This window comes from Kogia breviceps, chromosome 8, assembly GCF_026419965.1.
Source record: "Kogia breviceps isolate mKogBre1 chromosome 8, mKogBre1 haplotype 1, whole genome shotgun sequence".
In the NCBI taxonomy this organism is placed as follows: domain Eukaryota; kingdom Metazoa; phylum Chordata; class Mammalia; order Artiodactyla; family Physeteridae; genus Kogia; species Kogia breviceps.
Genome location: NC_081317.1, coordinates 97,306,171 through 97,326,089, shown reverse-complemented (window position 1 = coordinate 97,326,089; position 19,919 = coordinate 97,306,171).

Genomic DNA, 19,919 nt, shown 5'->3' with positions numbered 1-19,919 from the left:
TAGCCCTCTAACTTTGTTCTTTTTCAAAATTGTTTCTGTTGTTCTGGGTCCTATGCATTCTCATATGAATTTTAGGATTGGTTTTTCAACTTTTACAAAAAACAGAACAAAATCTCCGGGAGTTTTGATTAGGAGTATATTGACTTTGTAGATCAGTTTGAGGAGAATGACAATTTTACAGTACTGAACTGGTCAGCCTATGAACAATCTGTATTTCTCCATTTATTTAGATTTTCCTCAATTTCTCTCAGCAAAGATCGTTCAGGTTTTCATGTACAGAAATTGTATATCTTGTATAAGATTTATCCCCAAATATTTGATATTTATTGATGTTACTCAAATTTTTTTAAAATTTCAATTTCTGAATGTTAATAGCTTTTATTTTATTTTATGTTATGTTATTCAGTTAGGGTAATAACATTGATAGTGAATCTTATGGCCACGGTAAGAAAATATTCCCTTTCTTTTTATTAAAAAAAATTTTTTTTTTAAATTTTTGGCCATGCCACAGAGCATGTGGGATCTTATTTCCCCGATCAGGGATCAAACCCACGCCTCACTGCATTGAAAGAGTGGAGTCTTAACCACTGGACTGCCAGGGAAGTCCCTAGTTGCTTTTACATAGAAAGAGGTTGGTGTTCTTTTGTTTGTTTTGTTTTTCTTTTTGTTTTTGGTAGAGGCAAGTAGTAAATGTGGACCATGTGTAACTGTTTCATTTTTTTTTTTTGAACTTTTAAAATGTAAAAACAAAAAGTTATGGACATCATGGAAATAGACCTTAAAATTAATAAATCTGATGGTTTTATTGAAAACAAAAATGTAAAAATGGTTCTTAGCTCATAGGCTGTACAAAAACAGGTTTTAAGCCAGGTTTGGCACATGGGCTGTGGTTTGCTTACTCTCAAAGTAGAGTATAATGGATTTTTGTACACTGATCTTATATCCTGCAAACTTTCTAAACTTGCTTATTCTTGTAGCTTTTTTTTTTTTTTTGGTAGATATTGACATGATTCTATTCTTGACTAAACTTTAGTAGGGTTCTCCCAAGCCCTCTAAGCTTTGATCTTGGCATCTGTCCTTGTCAGGCCTGCAGGCAGCAAGAATCTTGCTAAGTCAGTTTATAGAAAACCCCTCATCGTTGATATATGATCATTCTAGATATCTGACCAAATTCTTTATCCTCCTTGTGATATCTGATCACCCTGGCCTGTGTTCAGCCAGACTTCTGTCAGATCAGTTTAGCCAGAACGCTCCTTACCCCTGATGTTTCCTCTGAGTAAATTTCTACCCACTGACCCCCATCCTGAAAAAATGCTCACTTGTCCATGCTGTATTCAGAATTAAGTCCAGTTCTATCCTTAAGTCTCTTTTCCTTATTCAATATGCTGAATAAAATATGTACTCATTGTTTTAACTTCTGTTCAGCGATGGTTTTGACAATACCATCAAATTTTCTATGTAGAAAATGATGCTGTCTGCAAACAAAGAAAGCTTTGTTTTTTATTTCCAAATGGGATAGCCTTTATTTCTTTTTCTTGCCTGATTGCACTATATAGTGTTAAATAGAAATGATGAAAATGAACACCCATATGTTGTTCCTGATCTTGAATCTTGGAGGAAACACATTCAGCCTTTTCCACTTAGTATAATACCAATCCTAGGTTTTTCATAGATGCTTTTCTTCAGGATGAGAAAGTTCCCTTCTACTCCAAGTTTGATAAAAATTTTCATTAGGAATGAATGGTGATTTTTTTTTCAAATATTTTTCTGTTATTTCTTTTTAAGTATATTAATATTAGTGAATTACATTGATTTTCAAATATGCAAACAAACTTTCATTCCTGGTATAAACTTCACTTGGTTGGGGGGTATTGTCATTGTTATATATTGTTGGATTTGATATCCTAAAACTTTGTTTATAATATTTGAATATATATTTATTAGGGATATTGATATATACTTTTGTTTATATTTTTTCTTTTCTCATAATGGTGTTATGCTTGGCATCAGGGTAATACTGGCTTTATAGAATGATATCGTAAAGATTCCTTCCTTTTCAATTTTCTGAGCTTCTGTGGGTTTAGTATTATGTCTTCCTTAATTATTTGGTAAAATTTACCAGTATAGTCATCTGGGCCTGGAGTTTTCTCTGTGGGAAGTTTGTAAACTACAATAATGTAGTTAAACTACTACAATGTCTTTTACAGATAACTATTCAGGTTATCTATATCTTCTTCAACAAGTTTTGATTTTTTGTGTGTGTCTTTCAAGGAATTTGCTCATTTCTTCTATGTTGTCAAATTTATTGACATAGAGTTGCTTGTATTATTCCTTTTTTATCTTTCTCATATTTGTAGCATCTGTGGTGAAGTTACCGCTCCCATTTCTGATATTGTTAATTTTTGGCTTCCCTCTTGTTTCCTGAGGTTTGTCAATATTATCGATCTTTTCAACAAACCAACTCTTAGTTCAGATATTTTCTGTATTGTTTTCTGCCTTGTATATCATTGCTTTCTGCACTGATTTTTTTTCAGTAGTATTCCATTGTACATGTATATACCACATCTTCTTTATTTATTCATCTGTTGAAAAAGCAACTTAGGTTGCTTCCACGTCTTGGCAATTGTAAATAATGCTTCTATGAACATTAGGGTACAGGTATAATATATTTTTGAATTACTGTGTTTGTTTTTCTCTGATATATACCCAGAAGTGGAATTGCTTGATCATATGGTAGTTCTGTTTTTAATTTTTTGAGAAACGTAGATTGGAGCAATTTAAACAAGAAAACATCCTACACTCATCAGGAATCTCAGCTGCATTAGGTTTATGTTCTCCTCCACTCACCTCATTTTAAAAAAATTTTTACTTTATATTGGAGTATAGATGATTACCAGTGTTGTGTTAATTTCAGGTGTACAGCAAAATGATTCAGTTATATCAATACATACACATGTTATCTATTCTTTTTCAAGTTCTTTTCCCATTTAGGTGATTACAGAATATTGAACAGAGTTCCCTGTGCTATACAGTAGGTCCTAGTTGGTTATCTATTTTAAATACAGCAGTGTGTACATGTCAATCCCAAATTCCCAATCTATCCCTCCCCACCACCCTTCCCCACTGGTAACCGTAAGTTCATTCTCTATGTCTGTGAGTTTATTTCAGTTCTGTAAATAAGTCCATTTGTATCATTTTTTTAAGATTCTGCATATAAATGATATCATATGATATTTCTCTTTCTCTGTCTGACTTAATTATCATGCTGAGTGCACAGTTATTTCCTCTTTTTGGCTTACTTTAGGTTGAATCTTCTCTTTTATTTTTTTTCTTATTTCTTAAGGTGGAGTCTGAGATCATTGATTGAGACCTTTCTTTTCTTTGAATATAGGTGATTTATGATATATATTTTCCAGTAAATAAAGCTTTAGCAGCATCCTACAAATTCTGATGCTGCATTTTATTTTCCTTCAATGCAGAATATTTTCTACTTTCCATTTTGGTTTATTTTACAAAAATTCCTGTTACTAGGTATTTTTCAATTATATGTCACTTGGGTTTAATAATTTTAAACATGGTATTTTCTCCAAATGGCATGCTTCCACCTGAGTTTTCCTTCATGTGAAGTCATGAACTGCATTTGTATCCACCTAAAATTACCTCTTGGATTTAGAACTTGCCATTTGCAACACCCTTCCTGTGAAGTCAGAGATGGCTATTGTAGAGGAGTCTTTCATTCTTCCCTGGTGTGATTGATATAACACCTAAGTGTTTTACTGTGTGATGAGAGATGCTACTTGGCAAGCCATTGGTTTTATTCAATTTAACACATCTTTTACCCTCCAGTTTCAAGATCACTGGACCCAGGGGTAACTTGGGAAGGGCAAAAGATGTAAAGATTTTTTTGGAAAACTTAAATGTCTTCTAAGCTACAAAACATGTATTACCAAATTTGGTAATTATTAGTTTTAAACCTACAGAATACTGATAGAGAATAGTGGCATATTATGCATTCCTTTTTCATTCCTCATCAAAATTCTGTCTTCTAGGCTCTCTTTGATACTCAGGATGCCTGAGGACCCTTTATGTTGGGTGGGGAGTTGTTCATTTAATCTTTGACTCAACATAAGAGAGCTTTATTTTCCCAAAGAACAAAGGCTCCTTGTTTTGCTGTGCAGGGTCCCCAGGTCAGCATTCCCACTGATCTTAAGGTCTGTATTTGGACACATGGACTTTGTAAAATAGTCCTGCCACCTCTAGTATTTTAATCCTGAAGTTAGGGCCAGATGGATCCTTCCTATTTTTGCTTTGTGATGAAGGAACAGGACTTGTAGATCATAATAGCAAGGGGACTGAGAAGCCAGCCTGAAGGATAGCTCCAGGGAGAGGGAGCCCTTTGATGCAAGGGAGCTGGCCTTCCTGGTGTGAATTAACACCCAGGCTACCCCAATATTGGTATCAGGGCATCCTTACAGAATCTTGTTCTTGCCAACATTGTGCCACCAATAAAAGCTCATCAACTCCCTAGGGAAGTCTCCTGCTCCCCATCTGTTATATTGGCCTCTATGTTCCTTCTTCCCAACCCTACCTTTGTGGGACCCAGGCCCAGGCCATCCTGCTGACCTGCATCCATTTCCAGAATCAGCTAGGCAGCAGCTGGATTCTAGATAATGGACTTACCAAACAACAGCTAAACAGCCAGCTCCGGGTCTCCACCTTCAATTGTCAAAAGATCCATCTGCAATCTAAAGATTATTATGTCTTTGCTGGCATACACTCAACAACTGTTTTGTATTCATAGAATTTTATTGCTTGTTTTATTAAGTTTTCAGTGTTGGTAAATATCTCACAGGTTAGACAACAAACAATTTTATGTCAAGGGCTAGAACTTGTACAGAGAGAACGTACTTTGTCTTAATTTTTGGTATATGTTTGTTAGCATCACAGTAGGATTGTGATTTGCCAATAGGAAGTGGGTTTTAGTCACAGCATCTTTCTTTGCCACCCTTTTATCATTCCCATAAAATTTCATCACTGTCTACTACTCAGACCTAGATACCACGTGTGTTTTCTTCAATAGTTAAAATACAAAAATGTAAACATTTTATGTTTGTGTGAATGTTTTGTGTTCATGTAAATACTTTATGTTTATGTAAAAGATTCTGGAGTGCACGGGAAAACCTCCTGTGTCAAGGTGACTCTGGCGATCAGAGAGTAACTGGGCAGAGATGGGATGCAGTACCAGGTCATCTGATGCTAATGCTCTTAGCATTCTTTCCAGTTCATTGTGCTGTCTTATCTTCAGAAGCAGGCAGGAATACTTTACGATTTTCACATTTTTTTTTTCTACAGGAATATTTTATTTGCCACACGATTAGGATGAAAAGGAAGATTCGTTGCCCTCTTCTGCAGTGGCTGTTTCATGTCACATTTTATAGACATATGTTATCACATAGATACAATAACAAGCTTGTTATAATGTTGGCACCAACAGTGATACCAGGAAGATTTGAGAGGCAGTGACACCAAGTGATGGCAGAGACATTTTAGTCAAGCATCTCTGACTATTTTGGAGGGTTTTCTTGGGAACATGCAATGATTATCTTCTGGGAGTGTTATCTGAAGAGGCAGGTTAGCACCATAGAAAGAGTGGGAGGCAGGTGTCAACTGGGTGAATCCCAAGAGAAGCTGTGCAGTCAGAGACAGCATTATAATTTAGGATTCTTCTATGGCAAAACAACAGTGCCTGATCTCACAACCCTGCAGCCCTGTTCTTAGAACCCTGCCCACCTATGTTGAACTGCTCTGCTGGCTCTCTGCCAGGCCTCCACTGCAGATGTGTGCCAGGTCCAGTCCAGGAGGTCCCCCTCCTCCTAAGGTTGCCTGGCCAACCTTCCCATGTCTTAAGGTCCCAATCCAACATTACCTTTGTTACTGAACAAAGGTTCAGCTGTTCATCACTCAAGAATCCAATACTGGGCTTCCCTGGTGGCAGAGTGGTTGAGAGTCTGCCTGCCGATTCAGGGGACATGGGTTCGTGCCCTGGTCCAGGAAGATCCCACATGCCGTGGAGTGGCTGGGCCCGTGAGCCATGGCCACTGAGCCTGCATGTCTGGAGCCTGTGCTCCGCAACGGGAGAGGCCACAACAGTGAGAGGCCCACGTATTGCAAAAAAAAAAAAAAAAAAGAATCCAATACTAACAGACAAGTATTGGGCAAAAGGAAAGATAGCTTTATTGAGGAAGCTGGCAATCCTAGGGAGAAGGTGGACTCATGCTTGGAGATTACATAGGGAAAAGAGGAAAGGCTATGTGCTGGGGAAGGGACAATCTTCTATTTTCAGAGATGATTGTCTTGGTCATGTGATTTCAAGTAGCCATCAAGACTTGCTTGCAGCTGGAACATTATCTAAGTCATAAATCTCTTGCTAGCTAGTCCTGAAAAGCAAGAAACAAGGAACAAAGACAAATTGTTGAGGGTCCCTAGTTACAATCTCACTGCTTCAGTTACAATCTCCACTGTCAGATTTTCCTCCCATTTCTATAGAAAAGGGATGAAGGTCTGTTTTCTGTAACTTCTTCAAGCTGAGCATGGGTGACAAAAGATTCTTAGAGTGGAAGGATCTAACATGGTATAAGAAATATTCTGTGGTTCCACTACATGCTGGTTGAGATTCCAGAAGAGGTATCTCGTTACTAATTGTTTTTAGTAATTCTTTTGTAAAGAGCTGTCATGCCAATTAAGACCCACGTGACTAGAAGATAAAACTACACAATAATTAGTAAAAGTTAGTCTCAACTTAAGGATTCCTTCAAGCCTTAACCTAATCCCAGTGGGAATCTAAGAAACCTAGGTTAGTAAACCAATCCCATCCACTTTGAAATAGGGGAGTATGGTAGTCTTCCAGTGGAAGATTACTGGACTGAATGTCAATATTATGGCATAGTATGAGTGTGTTTCGTGTTTGGTAATTGCAATTATTGTTGTTTTGTTGTGGTCATCCATTTACAATGCTTGATGTCAGTTTATTTATCACTTGTAAAAATAAAATACAGTGTGTGTGTGTGTGTGTGTGTGTGTGTGTGTGTGTGTGTGTGAAAAAAATAAAAAATAAAAAATAAATAAATAAAGTCTGTTAGAGCCAAGTGGCCTGCTGACAAAGAGCAGCAGGTGGGGGCTATGTGCAGAATGGCAGTCAACCTGAAACTGGTCATGCGGTGGTCTGGTCAGCATCATCTTGATTGTTTTAAGCAAAGTTAATCTTCAACTCAGAGTTTGTTTCCATTCTCATGACGCCAGTTCTTGAAATTGTGCAAGCCATAGATTCAGTACTGCTTGAGATGAAGCAGCTTATATATCATGGCTACATGGTCATCATGCATTTAGAGTTTTCCCTCTGGTAGTGGTTATAGTATCTGCAAAACAACTCAGGAATGTGTATCGGACACTTATCAATGTCCTTCAGGGAAGAACTAAAGATTCTGTGACTCTACCGTCATAATCAGTAATTGCTTGAGCCTGCTCTTTTGTGACTTGGGGGAGGCCTGGGAGGCTACAGCTTTTCTACAAACAGGAAACAAGGCCCATGGTGGGGCTTTTGTTCCTGGGAGGGCCCCATGGCATCTTTTTTGATTTCACCTTCTCTGTGAGGCCTGTCCTATTTTTCGCCTCCTCTCTCGATTCCCCCAACCTCCTTATGTAGCACTTAACCACCTTACACTGCAACTGATCTGCTTGTGAATCTCTGTCTGCCATCAGGTAGGAACTCCTGAAATGAGGCAGTTGAGCCTCTGCAGTGGCTGCTGTTTGCAACTCAGAGTCAGTGGGCAGACCCTGGGTCAGCGGGCAGATCCCGGGTCAGCAGACACTGAGAATGGCCATGCTCTATGCTGCTGGACTGAGGACTCTGGGTCATGCCATGCAGGCAACAGAGAAAGCTATGGCAAGGCTCCCCATGGCTGCTGACAGCGCTGTTGCCAGGCGGTGGGAATGGGAAGCACAGAGTAGAGTCCAGAGAATTGAAGCTTCAGATACTCGGAAGGGAGGACCAGGCAGGCAGCAGTGGCCCAGAGGATGACAGCATGCTACCCCAGAGAGAAGACTGTCAGGTTTGGAACATTTTCTTTCTAAACCCAGCTGCACCTCATGTGTATTTTTATCTCTGGGACCTAAATTAGAAAACACTTAATGAGCAATGAAGGCAGGAAAGAGGCACTGATTACGCACCTCTCTAAAAGAGCAAATGAGTTATTAGGATTGAAAGCATTAGTTAATATTGAAATTATTTTTATTTGATACTAAAAGAAATTCCAGCATGCACTGCTCATAAGACTCCTATTTGTTTTATTTCTTTTGCTGGTTTTGATCACAGCACCTGGAATGGGGAAGAGCAGACTGGGTCCTTCTGGGGAAGGTGAGGGTAAAGTCCAACCCCCGCTTTTGTGACCACTGTTTAACCTAAATTAGAGGAGGTCCCTTACTGTTGACCTCATTCTAATTAATTAGTAAACAAAAGAAAGCAGTTCAGAATGAATATCCTGTAGGAGTCCAGCTTTCATGTAAACAATCTGTTGTTTGGGGCCGTATTTGCATTTTACAGAGACTTTCTTGGTGAGATTTCTTGGCGTAAATCTGGGGAAGAGATGGGCTCTCAAGAGCTGGAGCTGCGCCCTGGACCAGCAAGGAGAGAAGAGAGACTGAAACACACGAGGGGATTTAGAATGCTGAGAAGAAAACAGGTGGGACAGTGCGAAGAGACCAGGTCCCAAGGTTTGTTCAGGGACAAGGATTGATTTAATTTTACAAAAATTTCAGCAAAGTAAAAATAATTCTCTTTCTACACTGGTTTTTTATTTTTGTGTGTTTTCTTTTGAATTGTAATTGCATTTTAATGAAGCAATTTTAATGCTGCATTAAGTTTGCTCAGATGGAATTTTACAGCTCTCTAATAGATTCTGGCTATCATAGTCATCTCAGGGAATCACCATGGGCTATGGAATTTATAAATTCAGGGGTGTAGGGGAGCAGAATATGCTACCTCTAAATAGGTTTCTTTTATAAGGATTGTTTGGGCTGATTATTTTTAAGAAACAGCAGACAGGAAAAGCTCTGAAAAACTGAGTAGAAGCTACTCTTTGTAAGGGACATTTACATTTACAAGGGTGTCTCCTTCTCTGTACTAGGAAGAGGAGGATGACTGAATCTCTAAAAACTCTCATCAATGGAGAAGAGGAGAACTTAACTCTGTGTAACAACCTTTACCTTATTTACTGTGCTTTTCCTGATAACCTTCCATAATTGTGCCCCTTCACACATAACATCTACTTTTATCTTTATTTAAGGTATTTAAGGTGGTGGCTTGGACCATTAAAGAATTACTCACTTTTCCTGGATATCTCCCACGTATATAGGAAGTATACATGCTATGAAACTTCTATTTGTTTTCCTCCTGTTAATCTGTCTTTTGTTACAAGGGGCTTTCAGCCAAGAACTCATAAGGGTAGGGGGAAAATGATTTCTCCTCCCCTATGGAGACAAAGAAGTAAAGTGAGGGCTTCCCTGGTGGCACAGTGGTTGAGAGTCCGCCTGCCGATGCAGGGCACACGGGTTCGTGCCCCGGTCCGGGAAGATCCCACATGCCGCGGAGCAGCTGGGCCCGTGAGCCATGGCCGCTGAGCCTGCGCGTCCGGAGCCTGTGCTCCGCAACGAGAGAGGCCACAACAGTGAGAAGCCCGTGTACCACAAAACAAAACAAAAAAAGAAGTAAAGTGAGCATAAAGTGAGGAAACAAAGAAAAGAAAAGCATGTGCCTACAGGAGGCAGTTGTGTGGCTTAAAGACAAACGATTGATCTGAGGGTCAGATGGCATGGGCTGGGAGCTAGCTGAGGCTCTCAGGGTGGCAGGAGAGCATGACAACTAATCAGAGCAGTTAATCTCCCAACACACCACACGCATCACCTCAGAGCAGCCCTCAAACAACAAGCACTTAAAAACGTAAAACAAGCCACTTATCTGGGGACAGAGAGAAGTGCAGTAAACTACTCACTCCCCATCTCCAGGATGGGACACTCTCACTGTCCAGTCCAATGGTGTTGGAAGGGGCTGTGATAATGATTCTCGCTTAGACAGGGATTCGACTTTGGACTCCTGTCAAGGCTGCAGGAGAAGAAAAGAAAGCCCACAGGACCCCAGCCCGATAGGAGGGCTGTGCCGTCTGCTGTAGCCCACACACCCCTTCATCCCTGATGAGCTCCATCCTCAGAGAGGCTACTTCTCCTGCCCCAAACACCTCCACAGACATAGGTCCTAAACACCACTCACACAGGGCTCCTCGGAAAACCCAGCCAGAGGAGGCAAGGGGAAGGCAATGCGCCATCACTGGCCCAACTCTTCTACCTATTTAATGAGACTAAATGTGGAGAAGTCTCTGGAACTGATAGTTGCCAGCACACCTGCCCGCTCAGGGCCACAGAACGTGCCAGCACTTACAAGTGTCACAGCACTGAAACAAGGGAGGTGCCTGGGGGAGCTCAAGCCTCCTGGGCCTCAGTCTTCTGTCTGCTGCCAACAGAGACGTTGCTGGCTCCCTGACAGAGCTACACAGCAGACCCTGGGCTGTGGGCTCCCCCCGTCTTCACAGTGGCAATTCTGCTGATGTTGAGACATCAGGGAGTCATTCCAGTGAGAAAGCCAAGAGCATGATTCTGGCTTGCTCCCCTGAATTGGTATGAGAAGTACATGAATAGGAGCAGAAAGAAACAAAGGACAGGTGGGATATTCCAGGTAATGGGGACAGTTGACTGGAGGGTTTAAAGCTACCATAGCTATTTACATGGTTCCAAACCTGTCTGCAGTAAGTTCCCACCAGTCCGTCTGCCAGGGATTCACTTCAGGGTAACCATTCTTAATATAAAACGTAGTCGACGATTTCATTTTTCCAAGTCAAGGGCTGGAACTGAGTTGGAAGAAGGATGAGGACACATGTGTCATTTGCACGGGGTGCCACTGGCCTGCTGAACACCTCTCAGGCTGTAAAATGCCCCTGCCCAGCTAAAAGGTCACTTCAAGCAAAGGCTGTGATGAAAAAAAATCCCCTGGGGCCAATTGCAGTTCTGATGGCCATGGATCCTTTTTCATGTGTTTGTGTTTTATTTACTGTCTCAAAGTGCATGATGGCTATCTGAAGGTCGATTTTTTTCCTTCTGGAGACTATTTTATGCACCCTGGTTTGGGAGGAAGATTGATTTTGGCTTACAGGAAAATGATCTGTCCTGTACGAAATACAGCCCTGTGAAGTGGACAACACAACAGCAAGAGTGACTTCTGCTGGACAAAGACGCATTGCACCTCATTCTCTCTTCCCCTTTCCACCTGCCCCTCCCCTGCAGGTAGGCATCACAGCAAACCATGGATCTTCTAGTTTTATTTTATCTTAATAGTAGGTATCACTGAGTCTGACTTAATTTTCTTTTCTTTGAAGAGCTGGTGTTCCTTTGAGCATCCATCAGGTACCAGATGCCCTCTGGGCATTTTGCATTCACCAGCTCCCTGATCCTTTGGGCTTCATTATGAGGTGGGAATCACTGTCACCCTAATGTACCTTTTCCAGATCCCAAGGCAGGAGGAGGAGGGAAGGGCTCACGCCCAGGCAAGCAGATGCCAGAGTCGGTGCCCCTCCTCCTGCCCTGGACTCCTGGCTGCCTAACTTAATAAAGGATCACACAGGTGATTCTGTGCCCTGCTGACAGGCTCTGAAGATATGCCAAAACGTGACCCTGTGTCCACCTATCAAAAGTGGTCTCTGAAAACTGTGAAGTAAATGAGGTAGATGCAGATCTCCATGAGCTTCTTGGAAACACAGGATTTGTTTGGGTTTGAACAGTTTGCATTTGAAACTTCCAGCACTTTTCCTTATAGGAACATATAAGAGGTGAGAACTAGGTAACTATCCAAAATCCAATTGAGTTTATAACACAGCAGAAATATTGGACTCTGCTAATATGACTGTAGCATAGAGTTACTTTTTTTCCACCCTTTTCCATCAGAGACTCTCTAGGTTTCTAATCAACATTCCAGGTAGTGGGAAGAGAGCTGGATGGAAACTGTGGAGCCATATAGCTCCGGGGTCCACACATGTCCCCACCTGCTAACCATCATCATCATCATCTCACAGTGAAGCCTTGTCTTCAGGATCTGGCCTTGGTGGTGGTGGTGGTGGTGTGTGTGTGTTTGTGTGTGTGTGTGTGTGTGTGTGTGTGGTGGGGGAATATCTCAGGCTGCACTCCTTCATCAAGTCACAGGCAGGAGGAAGGACCACCTGAGAAGATCAGCCCAGGACAGCAGTAGAGGAGATGTTCTGGGTGAGAGTGGAGATCGGGGAGGGGCTGAAGACAGCACCTCTGCTTCCAAGTCTGGTCCTAAAGCATCCCAGCCCACCGCCTTCTCTCCTGGCCCTCGGGGGAGCCTGAGAGCAGATTGGACCCCACACAGGAGGTTCTGCTGGGAACTCCATTGTCCCTCAGGTCCAGGTCCTTCCCTTCCCAGCCGAGGGTGAGGGTGAGGCAGCGACACTGTCCCCAGAGTGCAGGTGTGGGAATTCTCAGTGGGGGTCAGGTTCTATTTTCCAGTGAGCCCTCTGGCTTAGGGGCCTGTGACTAGTCCCAGAAAGTGAAAAGGTATAATAAAGCTGTTGGCGGGGAGGGGGAAGGAATAGTAGAAATGATCAAACTAAATTTACATTTGACAACCCTCTCTCCTCCCTGGCCATCTGACTTTGTTCAAACATCCTTATCTTCCCCTACCTGTCCCCTCCCCTCTCTACCCATCCAAGCCACAAGGTACTGTAACCACCATCCCGTTACTGTCTGAGTCTGCTCAGTTATGTACTTGAGGCTAGATCTGTGTCTTATTCTCTTGCCCTAGAAGAGATGAATCCATTCAATATTAAAATGCTGCATTTTTATATTATTTGAGCTTGATATCAAATTGATATTTACAGTTCCTAGTTATTAACAATTGTGAATCTCCTGCCCTAAACTGGCCCATCTACAAGTGCTTTGTGATGGTGGTGTAAATGGAACAGCAGAGCAGGATAAAGAGCCCAGCTCGGGACCCCTTACAACTCACTGAGGTGCCGGGTCCACTGGTCCCGGGCTCCAGGCAAGGAATCCAGAGTCTGAGAAGCAGGGGAGAGCAAGGACCCCTCCACCTGTACCTTCTAGGAGTCCGGGAACTGCCAGAGGTCCTAGCCAGAGTGATGGGCTCAGCAGTGAGCCGCATCTGAGGTCCCAGGTCACGCCTCTAGCCACAGAAGGGCGGTCATTCCTCACTTCAGTCTAGAAGACAGGCAGCTCGAGATGGGGACTTCTTTGGGAAAGAAATTCTGCAACGAAAGCACTTTCAAGTGCCCTACAAGTTGCGGCAGTGCTCAGTGCCCCCCTGCACTCTTGGCAGCCTCAGGGCAGCTGCTCCAAGGGGGTCCATTCATGTCCACCCAGGTATGCCAGGGGGATGAGATCCTCCCCTCCCAGGACTTGCATGTTGGGGGAGGGGAAGCCAGGCATTTTCTTAATTAAGAGGCAGAATAAAATAAAGAGGAAATTACAAGCTAGAAGTGTCCAGTAAACAAATGCTCTTCATTTCAGTGTTTGTGCCAGATTTTGGAAGGTTGACAGAAAAATAATGTGTCTATATTTCAAATATTTAAAAAAAGAAAAGAAACATAAAATCCTGTTTTTAAAGTTCACAACTAGAAGTAAAACAGATGTTTATAATATAGAGAGTAATAATTCTTAATGGATGAGGTCTTTCTACAAACTTTTTAATACAATAAATTCCTCTCTATCTTCTTTTTGGCAGCACTATGCAAAACATGCCCAGACTTTGACAGCCTGTGTGAGGATATACATTTCCATGTGGATGTTAATATAATCCTTTAGTAAAGATGGAACACCCCCTCAGGGTCACGTCCTGGGCCAGGCACTGTGCTTATAACTCTGGACAAGACTGGTGTAGTCCACCTCTCCTGGAGCTCACCATCTAGAGACCCAGACACACACAATTCAGGAACTGGAATGTACAAAATAAAACAGCTCCAACGGAGCTAAGTAACAGGAAGAAAACACACTGGATGATAATCACAGGAATGGAAGGACTTACCTCAGGGAAAGTGTTCTGGGATGGCCGTGGAAGGTGAGAGCCACGTGCAGACTGGGAGGGAGCTCACCAGGCAGAGGGGCGGGGTGTCCCAGAGGTGGGAGGAGCCAGCCATCACCAGGAAAATGAGGGGACCAGACCAGTGCAATGATGAAGGGGAGCATGATGAGAGAGGTCAGAGAGATGCGCAAAGGTGAGGTGGGTCAGGTTAGACTAGGGGCCCACTGGGCAGGTGAGAAGACCTGATTTTATTCTAATTGCAATGGAATCAAAGAAGGGTTCTCACGGGGCAGTGAGATAATCTGTTTAACTTTTTAAGGAGACTCTCCCTCAGTACGGGTATAAGGGACCAGAGATAGGAAGCATGAGCCCTGTGATCCAGTCATGAAACTGTTGGGAATCTGGACAAGGGAGAACAGAAGCACCATCTAGGGTTGGTGATGAGGTGAGAAGAAGTATATTAGCACCAAGGTCAAGCTGCAGTGAGGGAAGTTTCAAAGTGGGCATCTTTGAGGAGAAAGTCTGGCTTCACTGGAGCAATATGTGAGACCTCCACATGGAAACCTCAAGGGTCAGTGTGATTATAGATGAGGCTGAATTTTAGGAGAGACTTCTTCACCTCACCAAAGCAGAATATATTAGAGATTATTTCACTCTTGATAAAGGCAGGAAAGTATGATGGTCTGGATTTTCCTTCCTGCCTTGCAGCTCTGCAGTGGGGGGCACTGGCTTTAATGCAGACACCTGGAGACCTGGCAGGAGCTCTCTGTACATGTTTGGTGGCCCGGATTGGGTGGGAAGGTGGCTTGACAACACCCTGGCCCCAGCAGCATTTCTGTTGCTGTGGGTGATCTCCTTGTTCCCCTTTTCCGTCATGACCCCAGAAGTTTCTTTCTGTGGAAGGCACTCTGTGATGCTGGGTTTCATGATTTCTGCCCAAATATGATAACAGTGTGTCAGACTTCAGAGGAAAACTGATGATCAGCAGAGAAACTAGAAATCGAATGTCATGGAAGAAAGATGGCTCTTCCCTGGCAAATTCGATATAGACCCCGTCTACAGCTTTGCACATCTGTGACTGCAGAATCCACTTTCCAAGGACACATGGTAAGGTTTCGTTAGAACTGGGATGCCCATCACTTTATTTATATTAAGGGTCTCCTGGGAGGATTCTGCTTCTCTTTCTACTTTGGTTGTGATTTTCTTTCCAGAGGTGCAAGAAATCAAAGGAACTCTAGGAAATTATGCTCTAAGAATTTGCAAAAAGGTTATTGTTGCCTAAAATTCACCTTCCAATTAACAAAAAAGGAATTTGGGGGTTGTTAAAAATATAATCTCAATAAGAGGCATGAGTTGAGACAGAATGTTTAAATGATAAAGATTTTAATTTTGCAAGACCCTTAAATTCTTGAGAATCTTGTATTTGTACACAAGCAGGTGACTGAGCAGAGAAAAACCTTCCTATTTGGTAATGAAGGCCAGTCTCCTAAGGATCTTTTCTTGCAGTAATTGGTCACCTGCTCCTTCATTACTGCATTTCCTCACAAGTAATAAGGCTGAACTTCTTTAGAAATAGTCTGTGACTTTTTAATGCCTCCCAATTATTCTGAGTCTGTGATTTTATAGAGCAGACAGCTGCATAAACAAGGATATTACTCTTTGGATCTCAGCAGGCAGAGGCCTGAAGCATTTTAGGACACAGCAGGTTCAACATCACAGCATTTGCCATCCCCCATACCTGCTTCTCTCTGCCTCCTAATTTGGCTCTGCAGACCCCACCACTACACCCATACGCCTACTTTGGATTTCCTGCTCATCCTCGAAAGACTGTGAACTCTTTTTGTAAAACTTCTTCCAAACTCAGTACCTCCTGGATTATGGGCTTTACCTCATGTTTGGCAGCCAAGAGAGACCCAGGCCCACCTCCATTCACCTTGCTGTGTCCTCTGGGGTGATGCTGGCTGGTTTAAACCTGATATGCAGAAGCTTGTGGGCAGTATGATGCTGTTGGAATCCCTGGTGATGACTCATAGATTCCTGGGAGATTTCATGTCCACCCACCATCCTTCCTTAGACACTCTGCTCTGGTTATATGAGCCAAAGTTAATTGTTCTCTAAACAATTATCTTGTAGGCAAGAGCTGGGCTAAATATATATATATATATATATATATATATATATATATATATATATATATATATACATATATATGTGTGTATATATATATGTATGTGTGTGTGTGTGTGTGTATATATATATATATAAAACATTCAAAGCATCTTTAATGAAAAAATGTAATGCTTTCGAACTTGGCAATGCATGGGGAAAATGTTACACATGATTAGTTAACAAGGGTAGGTATCTCTTCCCATCGACTTTAGTCTAAACTAAAACTAAAAAGATTCAAAACTACATCAAACCCTTAAGTAAATACTTCCCTAATAGTATTAGTATTTGTAGATTCCTGAAATTTTTTAAATTGCTTACATAATTTTTGTTAAGATGATCAAATTATTGAAATGCATATGCTGGCCTGATTCACATAGCAAGCTGGCACCAGGAAGAGACAATTCCCCTCAGATGAAAATTACTCCAAAACTACTCAGAGACACCAAGAGAAATTATTCCTAAGCAAAGGCAGTAAATAACTACATTTACTTGTTCTCAAGGTCTAACAAGCCTAAGGAAATGAAAGAAGCTGCATGATGCATTGGGAACTGCACATGGTAGTCTACAGCACAGCCTCGGGTAGTGGCAGGTACACTGGGGACAGTTTTTCTGGATACAGTGACTCTGATTGGTTGGATTGTCCCCATTGCTCAATTTCAGCAAACAACTTTTTGACGTTTTGCTCTGTTTTAGTATGTGGATTTAGCCAGTGCATGATTTCTTGGAGACATTAGGCGATCTAAATCTCATATTCTTTTACCTTACTGGGAACAAATCCCCTGATATCTTTGGTTTTAAGTCCAAACCTAGACAGTCGTTTATACGGTGCCTTATCGCAAAAACCAGAGCCGTGAGACCTTGGCAGCCTAGCTGTTTTTGAACTGCAGATAACAGAGTAAGTGTTGTTGTCCAAGGAAAAGAAGTAGTAGGATGTATAGCCGAGCAGACTGCTAAATGAGTTGCAGTTAGAACTGAGCACTTTCCACAGCATCTTTATGTTAGATGGTCAGGGAGGACTCGTCACTCCTCTAACTAAATCCCTCTCCCAGGAAGTCAGTGTGAGGAACCCGGTGTTCACAGCTTGCCCCTTTGCTTTACAGATCTAATACTTGGCTGGTAATTGGTACTCACATGTCACAAGGATGTTGGGAGATTAATGAGACAATAAACAGGAAACGATTTCAGATCTTTGGAGACAGGTACTTTATAAATTCCCATCCCTGGGTGGAGACCTCTGTTCTCTTTTTGGCAGTTAACCCATTGGTTCCATTATGGCTTTTATGGTCTTAGATAACTTTCATAGGCCATGCCTGGGGACTTGTATCTTGTTTGTGTCCCCCAAAGTGCTAGTGAAATGCCTGGTGTACAAGTGCAGAACCAATTAAATCAGGGGCACTGGAAATCACCCCCATATGTGTAACTTCTTTAGTCTCTTAGCATTTTCCTTGATGTTGATCCATGTGGAAATAAACTATTGCTCATCCGATCTCAAAATGTTACACATCACTAAAATCTAATCAAGTTTTCAGAAAGTAGCATAAGCTTCTGAATTTCAGAAAGACCTGAATTATTTTAACTCTCTCCTAAATAGAATTGCAAGGTAACTAGTGCGAGACCTTAGGAATTTCCTTAGTGACCCATAGTCATCTTTGCTTTCCCTGATCATGGGTTGCACTATTGGACAATCATCGGGCCTTCTCACCACATTAAGTATAAGTGTTTTGCCAAACTGTTTAGACATCCTCTCATAAAATTCATCAGTTTGGAAAATTGCATAAATACTAATATGCAATATCTATATTTTTACTGGATTGTAAATGATTTTATGGGGCTACTAAGACAAAATATGATAAATGTAGTAATAAATGGTAGCGTTTTATTTTGGAAGTTTTTTTTAGGCAAGATTCAGTTTTATTTTCATTGTGGAGGGGAAAACATCTGTGTGTGTATGAATGGTGTGTCAATGAGCTGTCCACTAGCTATAAGGTGCCTCTATTTTCCTAGTTTCTGATATCAAAATTGCACTTTAAAATAAATCAGCTACAAAGATATATTGTACAGCAAAGGGAATATAGCTAATATTTTATAATAACTTTAAATGGAGTATAATCTGTAAAAAATTTAAATCACTGTTTTTTACACCTGAAACTATTATAATGCTGTAAATCAACCATACCTCAATTTAAAAAAATTTTTTTTTAATTTTAAAAGCTGCACTAAATTTGTACAATAGCCATCTCTTTAGCTTAATTCTATTATGGCATTCTATATGGGAAATTAAAAAATCAAAAGGTAAATACAATTCTTAGATAATTAAGAAAAACTGAAAATTCTTCTAAATGTCTTTAAGTTTGTGAGAATTAGCTAGAAGTATTCATCAAGATTAGTCCTTTTCAATTTTAATTTAGCAACAACATGTGCTATTTTAGATGATTATGCTCACTCATGTGGCATCATAGACTTCAAAAGTTAGAAAGAACTTACACATCATTCAGTAACATTAAACTTTTATGTTTGCAGGGCACATAATTTGAATTAAATTCTCCAGGGTGTAGATGAATAAAGCAGGTAATGCAGGGTTGCCCTGGTTGAAGAACAGGTGCAGATTCCTGGCCTCATCTTGCTTCCCCTCCTCAAAATGGTGACGGGTGGAAATCAAGGAGCAGTATCACTATAAAACTCTTAGAGGAAAACATAGGCAGAACACTCTGTGACATAAATCACAGCAAGATCCTCTTTGACCCACCTCCCAGAGAAATGTAAATAAAAACAAAAATAAACAAATGGGACCTAATGAAACTTAAAAACTTTTGCACAACAAAGGAAGCCATAAACAAGATGAAAAGACCACCCTCAGAATGGGAGAAAATATTTGTAAATGATGTGACTGACAAAGGATTACAAGCAGCTCATGCAGCTCAATATCAAAAAAACAAACAATCCAATTCAAAAATGGGCAGAAGACCTAAATAGACATTTCTCCAGAGAAGATATGCAGATTGCCAACAAACACATGAAAGGATGCTCAACGTCACTAATCATTAGAGAAATGCAAATCAAAACTACAATGAAGTATCACCTCACACCAGTCAGCAGGGCCATCATCAAAAAAATCTACAAACAATAAATACTGGAGAGGGTGTGGAGAAAAGGGAACCCTCTTGCACTGTTGGTGGGAATGTAAATTGATACAGGCACTATGGAGAACAGTATGGAGGTTCCTTAAAAATCTAAAAATAGAACTACCATATGACCCAGCAATCCCACTACTGGGCATATACCCTGAGAAAACCATAATTCAAAAAGAGTCATGTACTACAATGTTCATTGCATCTCTTTTTACGATAGTCAGGACATGGAAGTGTCCATCAACAGATGAGTGGATAAAGCAGATGTGGCACATATATACAATGGAATATTACTCAGCCATAAAAAGAAATGAAACTGAGTCATTTGTATAGAGGTGGATGGACCTAGAGTCTGTCATACAGAGTGAAGTAAGTCAGCAAGAGAAAAACTAATACCATATGCTAACACATATATATATGGAATCTAAAAAAAAAAAAAAAATGGTTCTGAAGAACTTAGGGGTAGG